The following is a 13140-nucleotide window of genomic DNA, read 5'->3' as shown; positions in this document are numbered from 1 at the left end:
TTAGTTGTCCTGGAAGAATGTGGTCCTTGAAGGCTGTCAGAGCATTCTGTACAGCTAACATTTCCTTTTGATTTATGTGCAGGTGCATTTGACTTGGGTTCCATTTGCTCTATATGCACTCTGAGCCCCCCATGCATAGTCTGATGCGTCTGTTAAGATTTGGGTGGCAGGGGGTAATGTGAATGGTAGTACCCTGTTTTGGTGGCAGGCCTCTGCCCACCAAAGGAACTCTAGGCGTAGGCAAGGTATGAAAGGAATCCTTGCTTCTAGAGCCAGTGAATGTTGACACCATAGGCTTTTGAGATACCACTGTAGTTTCCTCATATGCAGCCTTCAGATGGAATTAGAAGAATGCAGGTGGCCATGAACCCCAAGGCTTGCAGTATTTGCCTTGCAGATAGCTGGGTTTTTGAGGCCACTTGTTTGAAGTAGGTTGTCAAATTAATCCATTTCTCTGGCGTGAGGAAAGCCATCTGGGAAGTTGTATTCAAGCTTGCTCCCAGGAAAATAATTTGTTGACAGGGTACTAGGTGTGATTTCTTTTCGTTTATGGTGTACCCCAGACAAGTCAGTAATCTTTGAACAAAGGCCAGATGATTCAAAAGAATGTCCTGGCTTTCTGCCCGAATTAGACAATTGTCCAGGTATGGGTATATTTGAATATTTCTTTGCCTGCAAAATGTAATGACTGGAGCTAGGCACTTTGTGAATACCCTGGATGCAGTAGATAAGCCGAAGGGCAGTGCAGAGAACTGATAGTGCATGTAGCCTGCTTTGAAGCATAGGTATCTTCTGCAAGACTCCCTGATAGGGATGTGCAGGAATGCTTCTTTTAAGTCTAGTGCTGCCAACCATGCATCCTTGCCTAGCATAGGAAGCAGCTGGTGAAGAGTCAGCATCTTGAATTTTGGAATCACCAGAAAGGTGTTTAGAGTAGTAAGGTCCAAGATAGGACGCTATGTATTGCCTTTTCTGGGTACCAGGAAAAGTCTTGAATAGAAACCTTGTCCCTTTTCCTCTTCTGGTACCAGCTGAATAGCCCCCCCCCCCATGTTTAAAAAAGAGAGTACTTGATTTTGGGCCTCTGCCCACTGATTTGGGGTAGATCTGGCCATACACTTGGTGTTGGTAACATGTGGAAGTGAAATCTGTATCCTTGGGACACTATATTTAAAACCCATTTGTCCAGGTACTGAGTTCCCAGGTTTTGGCCTGCAGACGAATCTTTCCACCTAAAGGAGCAATCAGTTGGGAAGTGCTTGGAAGGTTTAAAAGCAAGTCATTCAGACAGTTTTCCATAGGGGGGAGTCTTACTACTCCCAGATTTTGGTGTGGAAACCCCCTACTGCTTAGTCTTGCGTGTCCCTTGGGACTGAAACCTGGGGTTTCTGCTGTAACTGGGTTTGGCTTGAGAAGACCTGGAAGGGGCTGGAAAGGACCAATTTTTAGAGGGCCACTGCCTACTAAATCTAGGAGGCTGAACTTGTAAGAAATCTTTAACAGTTTGCATAGATTTAGCTTTCTCTTCCATCTTTTTAAGAATTTCCTCAGCCTTGTTGCCAAACAGGCGGTCCTGATATAAGGGATCATCCAACAATTTAGCTTTAACATGATCAGGCAAAGATTGCTCCTTAAGCCAAGCATGCCTTCTGAGCACAGACCCAGTAACAGCAACCCTGCAAGAGGCCTCTAATGAATCAAATCCACATTGCAAAGTATGTTTTCCAACCTGTTCAGCAGAATGCATTAAATCCTGTAATTCTTTATTTTCAGCACAGTCAGGAATCAACATGATTTTCTGTTTAAGCAATCCAATAACATGTTGTTGATACTTTAACATATGAAACTTGCAATTTAAAGCCCTAATGGCCAAGGTTGCAGAAGTGTAAAAGTACAGTTTTGTACCTACCATAAATGTAGATGTCCGAACTGGATAGCATCTGCTCCAATGTTTCAAAAAGATAGAAGGCAAACACAAAAATAAGCATGTATGTACATATATACAAACATGGATGCATCTGCAGCAGGTCTGCTGTTGCTGCTGGTTCAAAAGGTGCGAGTGTCAACTTTTTCAGCACAAAAGTTCAAATCCCAAATGGCAATGGGTGGTTTCTAGGAGGTTTACATTCTTTGATCCCTCTGAGGAACTGCTGAGTAAAAGGATGTGAAAAAAGACAGGTGGATCAGCTGTATATTCTGCTGAAATAGCTGGCATGTATGTTGATGGAGGAATAGACAGGGGCCTGTATGTAGAAGCTCTGCCAAAATAAGAATGTTGCAATGTCTATATTGATATTCACATTTCTTTTTTTTCCTCAGCACCACAAAAAATGACCTTTTTTTTTTTTTTGCATAGTTTCTTCCTGAAGAAGGTCGGGGGCTTCAAGGATAGGATCTTTAACTTTTTAAAAAGCTCTGATTAGTTGCTTGCTGATGTTGTTTGCAGTCAGTCAGTGCGTTTTAGGTTTTTTTGGATGCATGATGCTGTAGTTGTTCTGAGTTAACATCAAAGGCATCAGGGTATTGACCACACCATTGTCAGACATGCTCCTCAGCAATGGCAGTTAAGTGTGGTGTTGTCTTGTGGGGTTTGGAGCTATCTCCCAGTTATCCTTGACCTTCCTCCTTAGTAATACCTTGTGTATCAAGGGAAGAAGGGGGAAGGCAAGGGAATGCAAGGAATGTCAGACAGCAATTGCCAGAGGCCAGCGCTGTCCACATGCAAGTGGGTGGGGTGGGTGTGCAGTGTTTTTGAGCTGGTGAGGAGGAGGGCGAGGGAGGCTAATAGATCTATCTGTGGCATTCCCATCGATAGCATATGAGATGTCATGTTAGCCAGGTAGCATCCATTCGTGAGCATCCCCATCCGTTCTGCTTCTGCTGTCTGCTAGAGTATTCTCCTTCTCCTTAAATGCTGTGCCTGCTGGCTGGAGTTGACTGCTAGCCAGGTTCCAGTCAAGTCAAGTCATTGTCCAGTATGATGAATGAGTGCCTCCCTGTTTGTTGGTGGCTGTATGTTTGTGTTGTCTGTCTGTCCAATCAGGTGTTGTTCTTTTTTTGAAATTTAATGTTTTGCTTTTTGGAATGGTCTGAATTTTTATTTTAGGTTGATGTGCAGATGTGCAGATGGAGCTGTCCCTGTGTGGACAATCCTGTGTCGCATTTGTCCAGCATGTGAGCCCCCTCCTAGTTGGCCCCCCATCTAGGTTGATGGCTTGGCTTGTGATGGGATTGGTGCCACCTGGATTTGTGAAAAAGCTAGGGCCCACCATAGGAACCATATTTTTAGGCATGACCATAGGAATTTCTGTTTTATCTCTGCTTCTTGTGTGTTTATGTGTTCTTTTCTTACCACTGTAGTTAGTTCATAAATTTCTTTTGGCATGTGTGGCCATGATTATGCATGCATGTGGCAGATGCAAGGCAAGGCATGATGCCATGAAGCTTAGTTTGTGTTGTTTTTTTGTTCTTGCTGTTTTGTTGTTCTGTTTTGTTAGTGCCAAGTTTTAAAGAGGTTAGGAATGCCATTTCTTTTACTTTACTATTGCCCAAAAAAGCTTCCTTCCCACCCTTGTCTTTGGTCTCGGTTTGCTTGACTTTTGGTAATGACAGTGTGACTGTTAGCTTGTACTGTTGTCAGCTAAATAACAAATCCCCTGTTGTGTTGCTGCTTTTGTGTGTCAGTAAGTTTGGCAGCCCTGGGTAAGGTATCATTTGTGATGCTGTTTGTAGATATACTGACTTCGGGGTTTTTATTACAAGGGCTCTCTGGGCGCAGAAGATAAAGGAGAGTAGATCTAAATCTGAGGTATCTGATGCTGTGCTGGAAATCTGAAAGAAGATCTGTATAATCTTCAGTATGGGGGTAGCGGCATGCATGCCTCCTTGAGATCTAGAGATAGAGGGAGATTTGCCCAGCATTAAGAAGTTGCTGGAGGGTCAGCATTTTGATTTTTCAGCATTGAATTTTTGTACAACGATGTATGTATTTGAGAATAGGGAACTAGGAATAGTAGGTTGTTTTGGACTTTCTTGAATCTTGGAAAGTTCAATGTTTTGCAGCTTTGTTCTTTGTTAGTTTCTGTTCTTGCTCTTGTTTGCATTATTCTTATTTGCATTTATTCTTTGTTTTGCTTTTTTTGTTTTTTAAGTTGTTTCTCGGAACCGTTGGTCCTTGTAAAGTGGGGTGCAGAAACCCCTGGAATTTTGTATCCTTGGTTTAGTCCTTGGTCTTTGGTTTTTTTCTTTGTGTCTTAGTGCCTCAGTTAATGGTTAATTTTAATGTTCCTGGTAATGGTGCTTATAATGTTGTAGTCCCGCTTCTGTAGTCTGTCACTGTGTGTCTGTGGCTGTGTGTGTTCTGTTGTAGTGCCTCTGTTATTACCTGCCCCTGCCGCCCTGCAAGGCTCTGGCCTGATTTCCCCTCCTGGTGATTTGGGATCTTGTTTTTTGGCCCCTCTGTGATTCATTGGATCTTGGGTTTTCAGGACTTGGCCAATCTTTAACAGTTTGGGAACCTTGGGCCTTTCCAGATTTTTTCTTCATTACCTTTGTTTGTTGTTCTTGCATTTTCTTTTATTTTTCTTCCATACCATTTGGGCTTATTGTGCAGTACCATCCTTAGCACGCTGTAACTTCATCCATGCAACATAATCCTTTACTTGATCCGTCATGTCCTGTTGTGTGCTTGTCATGCCAGTGCATCATCACACTCTAAGTGCCATGGTTACTAACCTTTAGCCAATGGTTTATCATTCACTGTATTGTATTTACTTATACTAAGATACTAATTCCTATTATATATTTAGCATCTATCTAAGCATAAACTCTTTGTCAATCATAAGAGCTTTTTTTTAAATATACTGAACTGTAGAAGCAAAAATTTAAACCTGGTTAGCCATCTGAAACCTTTTGCCCCATCTGTCTAAAGACCTGGCTTCCCTTTGAGTAGGAAAGGCTACTTTGTTGTGGTCCTGGCTACTGCCTTAGGCCCTGCAGAGTGGGGCCTAGTCGGCATGTGGGGAGCCTTCTATAAGGATTAGTAATCTGCTGGGTGTGCAGGGAGGGGAAGGTAGGAGTGGTGTGCTGGCAGGGCTGAAAGTGGTCTGGTTTCCATTGGGCAGGACAGGAGGTACAGAGCATGCCAGGGCCCAGAACAGAGCAAAAAAGTCCAAAAGAGGGACAAAGGTATCTGAGAAGGCTGTGTGTCTGGGGAGAATTCTGAGAACATGGCATCCTAGGGTTTTCATTCTGGAGAATCCTGTTCCTGATTCCCATGGAAGAATTCTTTCCAGGAGGAATGGGTCTGGAATGTCTTCAGCTCTTGCTGATTCTTCAGCTGAGAATCTGGGTCTTCTGCATCTGAGTCTTCATAGTAGAGAAATGATCATGAGGAGGAATCTCTTGTCTGGGGAGGACCAGGCCCTTCTCAGGGGCTTTTGCCCCTCTGGGCTGGGATATGAAATCTTTAGCCAGCTATTAAATCTTCTGCCAGAGTAGATTGCTAATTCCAATTAAGTGACAGACTTTAGGGATAGTAGAGGGGGCTTAAATGTAGAAGATTTAAGGCCTTTAGGGGCATAATTGGGAGGCTATTAGCCTGCAGGAATTGCCCAGCACCACCTAGGGATGGTGGTAGATGAAGTCAGACCTTGGCGCGTGTCACAAGTAAGGGACACTGCGATTAAGTCTGGCCGATTTCTCGTAGGTAGTCACTATAGGTAAAGTTGTCTAGTCGTCAGTTTTCGGTTAACATAGTGCTTGCTTCAGTAGATCTTGGTTAACCGAGCCAAGTTTGCAAACTTCGGGTTTCGCCAAAGTTTGCGCGACGCCCAGTTTAACCATTGTTTCGTTGGCCCCAGCGGCGGGCAGATGCAAAGTCTTTTTCGGAGTCTTTAACACGTATGGGGTTGAAGTCTCTGACTGTAAAAGGTACGCAAAATCTGGAATGAGCAAACCGCCGAGCAAGTCCACCATTAACAGGCTGAACCCTAAACCTGCTGGAGGTCTGGCGAAGAAATCTTGCTGCCTACTTGTTTGGGTCAAGTTAAGGCACAATTGTTTTTTTTGCTGACAGAAAATTTTGTTAGACATTTATTCAGACAAGCCAAGACTAGAAGAGACAGTGCCTTTGAGTAGTAAGTCTTCAAAGAGTCCTCCGGCACTGTAAACAGCTTCTGTAAGTACCGCACCCGCTAAAAGCTTCTTGATGGCGGGCACTTATGCAAGACAGACTGGATGCGTCAGAAGGAAAATGATGCCGGGAAGAAGCCGGACATGCGGGTCGGACGCCGAGTGAAGTCCGACCCGACCGAAGAGGACTGCCTGGCGAGTGGACAACCCAGATTGCGCGGCATCAAATCAACCCGGAAGTTACACTGCAACCGCATCCATGAAGGACATCCTTCTTACCCCATCTATCCAGCTCCCTGGAGTCTCTATCAGAGGGGGTAGTATTTTTAGCAGTTGAAGCCTTAATGCCCTTGGGTCCCTGTGAAATAGTCTCTGGATCCGCAATAGGATTTTAAAAAAGGAACTTGTGTGAATCAGGAACCCTGTAATATCTGTCAGGTTTTCTAGGAGCAGGAGGCAAAGAATCAGGGGCCAAACTAGATTCTGAAAAGGCATCATCAACAATGTCTAGTACAGGAGATATAGCTAAAGGCCTATGCTGAGGCAGGAGTAAGAAATCCCTAAGCCACTTTTTTGAATCAGAAAAATTCTGGCTTTCCCAATGGAAATAGTATGTAAGGTCTCACCGAAAGAAAAATCCTCTGGAGGGGAAGCAAAGGGAGTAGAGTCCTCTGCATCAGAATCCTCATAAGTAAATAAGGGCAAATCCAGACCATCAGAAGAATCAGAAAAATCAGAATCCTGGTCAGAAGATTCATAAACAACTTCAGTCCTAGGTCTCTTGGGGGGGGGGGGGTTGGCTTCCCCTGATTAGAGTTATAACATCTTCAGCCATTCTTATCATTTGTTTTTTTAGGCATAGAGGCCTGAGCATGCGGCCTGGGCGTCAGATTCTTAGACATGGTTCGAGATTTTGGCCTAAATGAAGGACGCGTCAGTTTAATATGCAAGTCTGTAGGCCTGAATACACCCTCAGAAGCCGGTGCCTGCACAGCGGCTCCGGACCCATCCAAGGTAGAGACATCCGCAGGTTCCACAGTTGAAGCATCTCGTGGCATACCGGACTCCGAATGGATCTCAGTAGAGGCCTGCCAGTCAGAAGTAGCGGGTATCAGGGGTTGCGAAAGCGCCTCACTGAGTACTGGCGAAATGGCGACTGGCTTAGGAGAAGAGACAGCAGCTTTAGACCTCGGCGGCCTGTCTCTGTCTTTATCTTTGCGTTTTTTCGGAATCCTGGTAGTCAGATGGTTAACAGACGACATTTCCTGATAATTAAACCGAGAACCAAAATATTTATAGGCGAAAATATACCGGTGACGGATAGTGCACTGATTAAATAAAGCACAAAACCGACAGCAAGGTACGTCATGGTCAGGGAATACAGTATAAATGAAAATCTTTGTGAAGTATTTGCTTTCCACAAGTAATGCAATTATTAACTTTTACTGACATCGGAAGGAGCAAGAAAAAGTTTCCCCAACGGGGTACTTAGCTTTAGTTGAAGACTTTGGTTCTGAAACTCGAAAATGAAAATTTCAGGAGTCGGCCGACTGACATTTGCGAACTGCTTCTGCTTCGGGCACCGCACGGCAAGAAAGACTGATGTAATGGCGTCGTCTGCATGTTTTATACCCCTGACGACCTGACGTCATGGAAGAAGGGACAGCAACCGAGGCAGGACCCAAGACTTTGTTAATCAGGCCGACTGAGGGCGACTGCAAGCAGATAACCCAAATGTAATGACTACAACAGTGAAACATGAAGAACATCTGCCAGTGTCTCTTGGGGAGGAAATACCTTCTTGCTGCTTGTTCCTTCAGCACCCTTCCACCACCACCACCATCGGTAATACTACAGAAGTTAATGGATCCAACTTAGGTACAAAAAATTCCAGAGAGACTCCAGAGTCCTCAAACCATTTTAGACTGCAAGTTAAAACCCTTTGCACCTCCTTCTGAGAGTGGGCCTTCATAAGGTAGTTTGTCAGGTAAAGGCAGATAGTGATGCCTTTGGTTCTGCAGTGGGCTATTATTGAAGTCAGGCATTTTTTTTTTTTTTTTTTTTTAAGACCCAGGGTACAGTTGCTAACACAAATGGCAAGGAGGCAAATTAACAGTGGAATCCCACAGCTTTGAATCAGAGAAACTGTGGGCCTTATGAATGGGAATGTTTTGGCACTCTTCACCTTTCAGGTCCAGCTTTACCATCAGGACATAAGGAAAAAGAAGAGGGCATGCACAGTTTAGCATTTTGAACTCTGGGATACTTACGAATTTGCTTACCTTAACAGGTAAAGGATAAACCTTCAAAAAATTCCTTTTTTTCTCGGCTCAACAAAACATGAACCAAACTATGTGCCTTCCACTCCTCATGGAACTTTCTTTACTGCTGCTTGCTGCAGCAGTCCTCACAATGGAGACACCAGACACTGTTGGTGTTTTGGGACAACTGGCATTCCTTTTAATTTCTGGAAGAGATAGGCAGTGAAGTTGGTATCCTTGCTGTACAACTGTAAATATGCCTGTCTTTGTGGTGTACAGGAAAGCCCAAATACAACCCAGACAAAAAAAAGTTACATTAGCCCTTTGAGTGATGTATGGTGGAAGACAGTGGATGTGAGCAGCTTAAGGCAACTCATCCATTCTGGAGGAAGGGTGACTTACTCCTGGTTGGCCAACTGCCCCCATGCAACAGGATGCCTACACTACCCCAAGGGCTGAATGACCAGGAGGATATGAACATGGCCTTGCTGGTCCCCAAGCCAGTGATAGCAGAGGCTTCATACTCAAGTGCTTGATTAGTCTTGCCTTCTGCTCCTCTTTGCGTGGTCTTTCCAGTCATGTCCACCATATGCTGAAGGACACCAACATGCTGTTTAACCATATGAGACTGGCAGTTTACAGCCGTGAAAGCCAGGATAGCTGAAGTGTACAACACCTTCCCAAACGTATTAAAGGCTCTACTCAGCTGGTCTTTGGGAAGGGTATTCTAGATAGAAAACACCTTTGACTTCTTAGCAGCATCCATGGGCACCACAACAGAATCTGTCACTGGGCTTTTATACAAATATGTAAAAGAATCTTGGAGCCAATTGTTTCTTGGGAGTCAATGTTTGGAAGTCTGGTTGCAGGGGAACCATATTAAAAGTATCCACAAATGACTCACTTGTAGGAATTGCAACTGACTTTGGGATAATCAGACTGAAAAGGTCTATGCTTCTTCTTTTGGGTAACTGGGACCTCCTCAGCCTTCATCTGAAGGGATTTGTCACTAAAGATAAAATACATCTAAGCTGGGTAGAACCTAAGAAAGGAGCCAGTAAACAAGGGTCCTCATTGTCAGTATCGTAACCTAAGGAGGACAGCATCTCCATACCTTTCACGTGTCTAGGATTTTGCAGAATGCCCAGACTTTTTTTTTGTGTGTGTGGTTTGCTCCTCATAAAATGTGTGTTTTTTTTGGCAAATCACTGAGGATTGAAATCACCAATGACAAATATTTGAGTTACATATATGATATCCTTCAGAAAATGCATGATAATGCAAAACTTGTTATTCTAGCAACTTTCTAAGATTATTAGAGCAATATTTAAAGTCTGTCCCTGATTTTGGGCCTTTGTCCCCCAATTATTTTTGGCTCTGTACAGAATTCTTATGCTAAGGGTTTGAGAGAAATAATCTGGCATTTCTACTCTCCCTTTAAAATTCAGAGAGTCAGGCTCTTTTTCAGGACAGGACTGCGTCTTCCTCTGCAGAAGAGGAGCAACCTATGAAATGGGCAGCTCCTCTGGTCTGGCCTCTTGCAGGAAAAAGGAGATTATCTGTGACAATTTTTGCCACACTTGGAAGGGAACCTTGAAGTGGGACATGGACTTGAAAAGAGATGCTACTTACATCAGACTGTCAGATACTGGTAAGGCCTGCAAAATGATATCTGTTGAATTCTGAGACATCAGAGGATTCAAAATGACTAAAGGTGGCAAAAGGTCCTACTCCACAACCTCAAGGTTCCTGGTGTTTTGTTGCCTAAGGATAATGGTGATGACCCACCATATAAAGTAACTTAGAAATAAGCACTGGTTTCAGGCACCTGGGAAAAGGCATTTGGACTGAGTTAGGGAATAGAAAAGTACAGTTTTGTACCTACCATAAACGTAGATGTTCGAGTGTTCACCCTGCTGCAGTAATCACACTTGGGTTATTCTGCCGTCAGGCGGTCCCGCAGTCGGCCCGAGTTCCAAAGTCTTGGTACGGCATCGGTTACTGTCGCTTCTTCCCTGACGTCAGTGCGCGAGGGGTATATAAGAGGCATCCGACGCCATTTTCTTCAGTTTTTCTTATATATATATATATAAAAATAAAACAATACCTTCAGGCACAAGCAAATACACCACAGAGGTTATATAGGATAGAGTGGTATAGATAAGTTCAGCTAGTTCAGAGGGGATGGAGGGAGGGTAACCTGAACTGCAGCAGGGTGAACAATCGAACATCTACATTTATGGTAGGTACAAAAATGTACTATGTTCATTGTGTTACCCTGCTGCAGTCATCACACTTGGGTTGAATCCCAAAGCTAAGGATGGGTGGTGGAGTTAAACAGGGTTAGAAGAAGCGAGTAGGCCCTGCAGAACTGCAGTGGCGAAAAGTACAGTTTTGTACCTACCATAAATGTAGATGTCCGATAGGTATGCATCTGCAGTCCTAACATATGGGTTGTCCTGCCTCAGGCAGCCCTTCGGTCGGTCGGATTCCAAAGTCTGGGTCTGGCCTCGGCTGATGTCGCACTTCACCCGACGTCATAGCTGCTGTTTATTGGGTATAAAGGCATCAGCCGACGCCATTTTCCTCAGTGTTTCTTGCCCCAGATGCCAGGTGCCCTCTAGTAAGGCTAAATTTGGATAAATGCAAATAATTCCAAACAGTAGAGAGCAAACAATATGAAAATATATATATATATATATATATATATATATATATATATATATATATATATATATACATATATACAAACAAATACACCATAATAGATTCCCCCAGCTAGCTAAAAGAGGGTAAATACCCTAGGAATACCACAGAGGGGAAGGAGGGTGGGTAATCCTGACTGCAGATGCATACCTATCAGACATCTACATTTATGGTAGGTACAAAACTGTACTGTGTCCTTCAAGGATGCATCTGCAGTCCTAACATATGGGTAGAATACCATAGCCAAACTGGGGGAGGAGGCACTAAGATAAAGATGGTGTAGTTAAGATCCCTTGCAAAACAGCAGTTGCAAAACCTGCTCGGGATCTAGAGTATAAGGGAAGATTGTAATGCTTGGCAAATGTATGCACGGCGCTCCAAGTAGCAGCTTCTAAAATGTCTTTGGTAGCCACTCCTCGTAGGAAAGCTGGAGTGGTGGCTGTAGCTCTTGTGGAATGAGGTCTGATATTATCAGGAGTTGTCTTTCCATGAAAAGAGTAGCAAAATCGAACGCAATTTCCTATCCATTTTGAGATTGTCTGTTTTGAAATTGCTTTTCCTTGCATTCCTGTTGCATATGCTACCAGAAGCTGGTCAGTTTTTCTGCTGGTCTTAGTTCTGTCCAGATAGTAGTGTAATTGTCTGTGCACATCCAAAGTATGTATCAGTCTTTCCCCCCTGTTCTGTGGGTTGGGGAAGAATGTAGGTAAATGAATCGCTTGGTTCAATGATACTCTGGAGACCACTTTTGGCATAAAGGTAGGGTTAGTTCTCAGAGACTCTGTCCTGATGGAAGATAAGGAAGGGTTGTACTGCCATTAATGCCTGTAACTCAGATACCCTTCTTGCTGAAGTAATTGCTAGCAGGAAAGCAGTTTTCCAAGACAAGAATTGTAATTCTGCTGTTGCTGCTGGTTCAAAAGGGGAAGTGTTAACTTTTCCAGCACAAAGTTGAGATCCCATGTAGGTAAAGGTGGCTTCCTTGGAGGCTTTACATTTTGATTCCTCTCAAGAACTGCCTGAGTAGAGGATGAGAGAAGACAGGAGGATCCATGTTGTATTCTGCTAAAATTGCTGATGCATGAATCTTAATGGAGGAGTAAGACAGGCCATTGTGGAACAGCTCTGCTAAATATTCCAGGATGTGTGCTATGTTTGCCAATGAGACATTTTCTCCCTTTGCTGCACTCCAAATGAGGTATCTTTTCCACTTGGCTGAATAAGTCTTCCTTGTGGAGGGTCTGCGTGCCTCCAGGATAATGTCCTTAACCCTCTGAGATAAACCTGGGTTATTTTGTTTTATGCAATATTCCAAGCAGCTAGCTGCAGTGTTTTCAAGTTTGGATGTAGGATCTTTTAGTTGTCCTGTGTTAGTAGTAAGGGACATAGAGGTAGATGCCATGCGTGTGTCCGAGACATGCTTCTCAGTAGCGGGTACCAATGTTGCCTCGGCCAGTCTGGAGCTATCAGAATTACCCTTGGCTGATCCTCTGATCTTCAGTAGAACTTTGTACATCAAGGGAAGAGGTGGAAATGCATATGCTGTCAGGTTTTTCCAGCTGAAGGAAAGGGAGTCCACCCTCCAAGCAAGTGGGTGGTATGCTCTTGTGCAGAACTTCTTCAACTGGTGATTGTGTGGGGAGGCAAACAGGTCTATCTGTGGTAGTCCCCATTTCTTTGTTATGGTTTTGAAGATATCTGGATGCAGCATCCATTCGTGAGCATCCGTGGTAGTTCTGCTTAAGGTGTCTGCTAGAGAATTCTCTTTTCCTGGTACAAATCTGGCCTGAAGTTGAATGTTGAGGTTCAGGGCCACATTCCACAGGTCCATTGCCATCCGGCATAGAGGATATGAATGTGGACCTCCCTGTTTGTTGATGTACCACATGACTGTGGTATTGTCCGTCCTTAGCAGATGACCCTGTTGAAGGATTGGTCTGAATGCCTGGATCGCATGTTTCACTGCCAGCATCTCCTTTAGATTTATGTGTAGATTCAGCTGGTCTTGGGTCCATAGGCCTTGTATACACTTGTCCACCAT

At 43.9% G+C, this 13140-nt stretch overlaps 1 protein-coding gene across 1 annotated transcript in view; it reads right to left on the bottom strand.

The window, feature by feature from the left end:
• The window catches only part of LOC122799215 (myosin phosphatase Rho-interacting protein-like), a 2938789-nt gene that overhangs the window by 2408156 nt on the left and 517493 nt on the right, over positions 1–13140 (bottom strand). The window lies entirely within an intron of this gene.

The sequence above is a fragment of the Protopterus annectens genome, chromosome 4.part0 (genome assembly GCF_019279795.1).
Source record: "Protopterus annectens isolate FY-2018-M chromosome 4.part0, PAN1.0, whole genome shotgun sequence".
Classification (NCBI taxonomy): domain Eukaryota; kingdom Metazoa; phylum Chordata; order Ceratodontiformes; family Protopteridae; genus Protopterus; species Protopterus annectens.
This window is presented reverse-complemented; position numbering and strand designations above follow the sequence as displayed.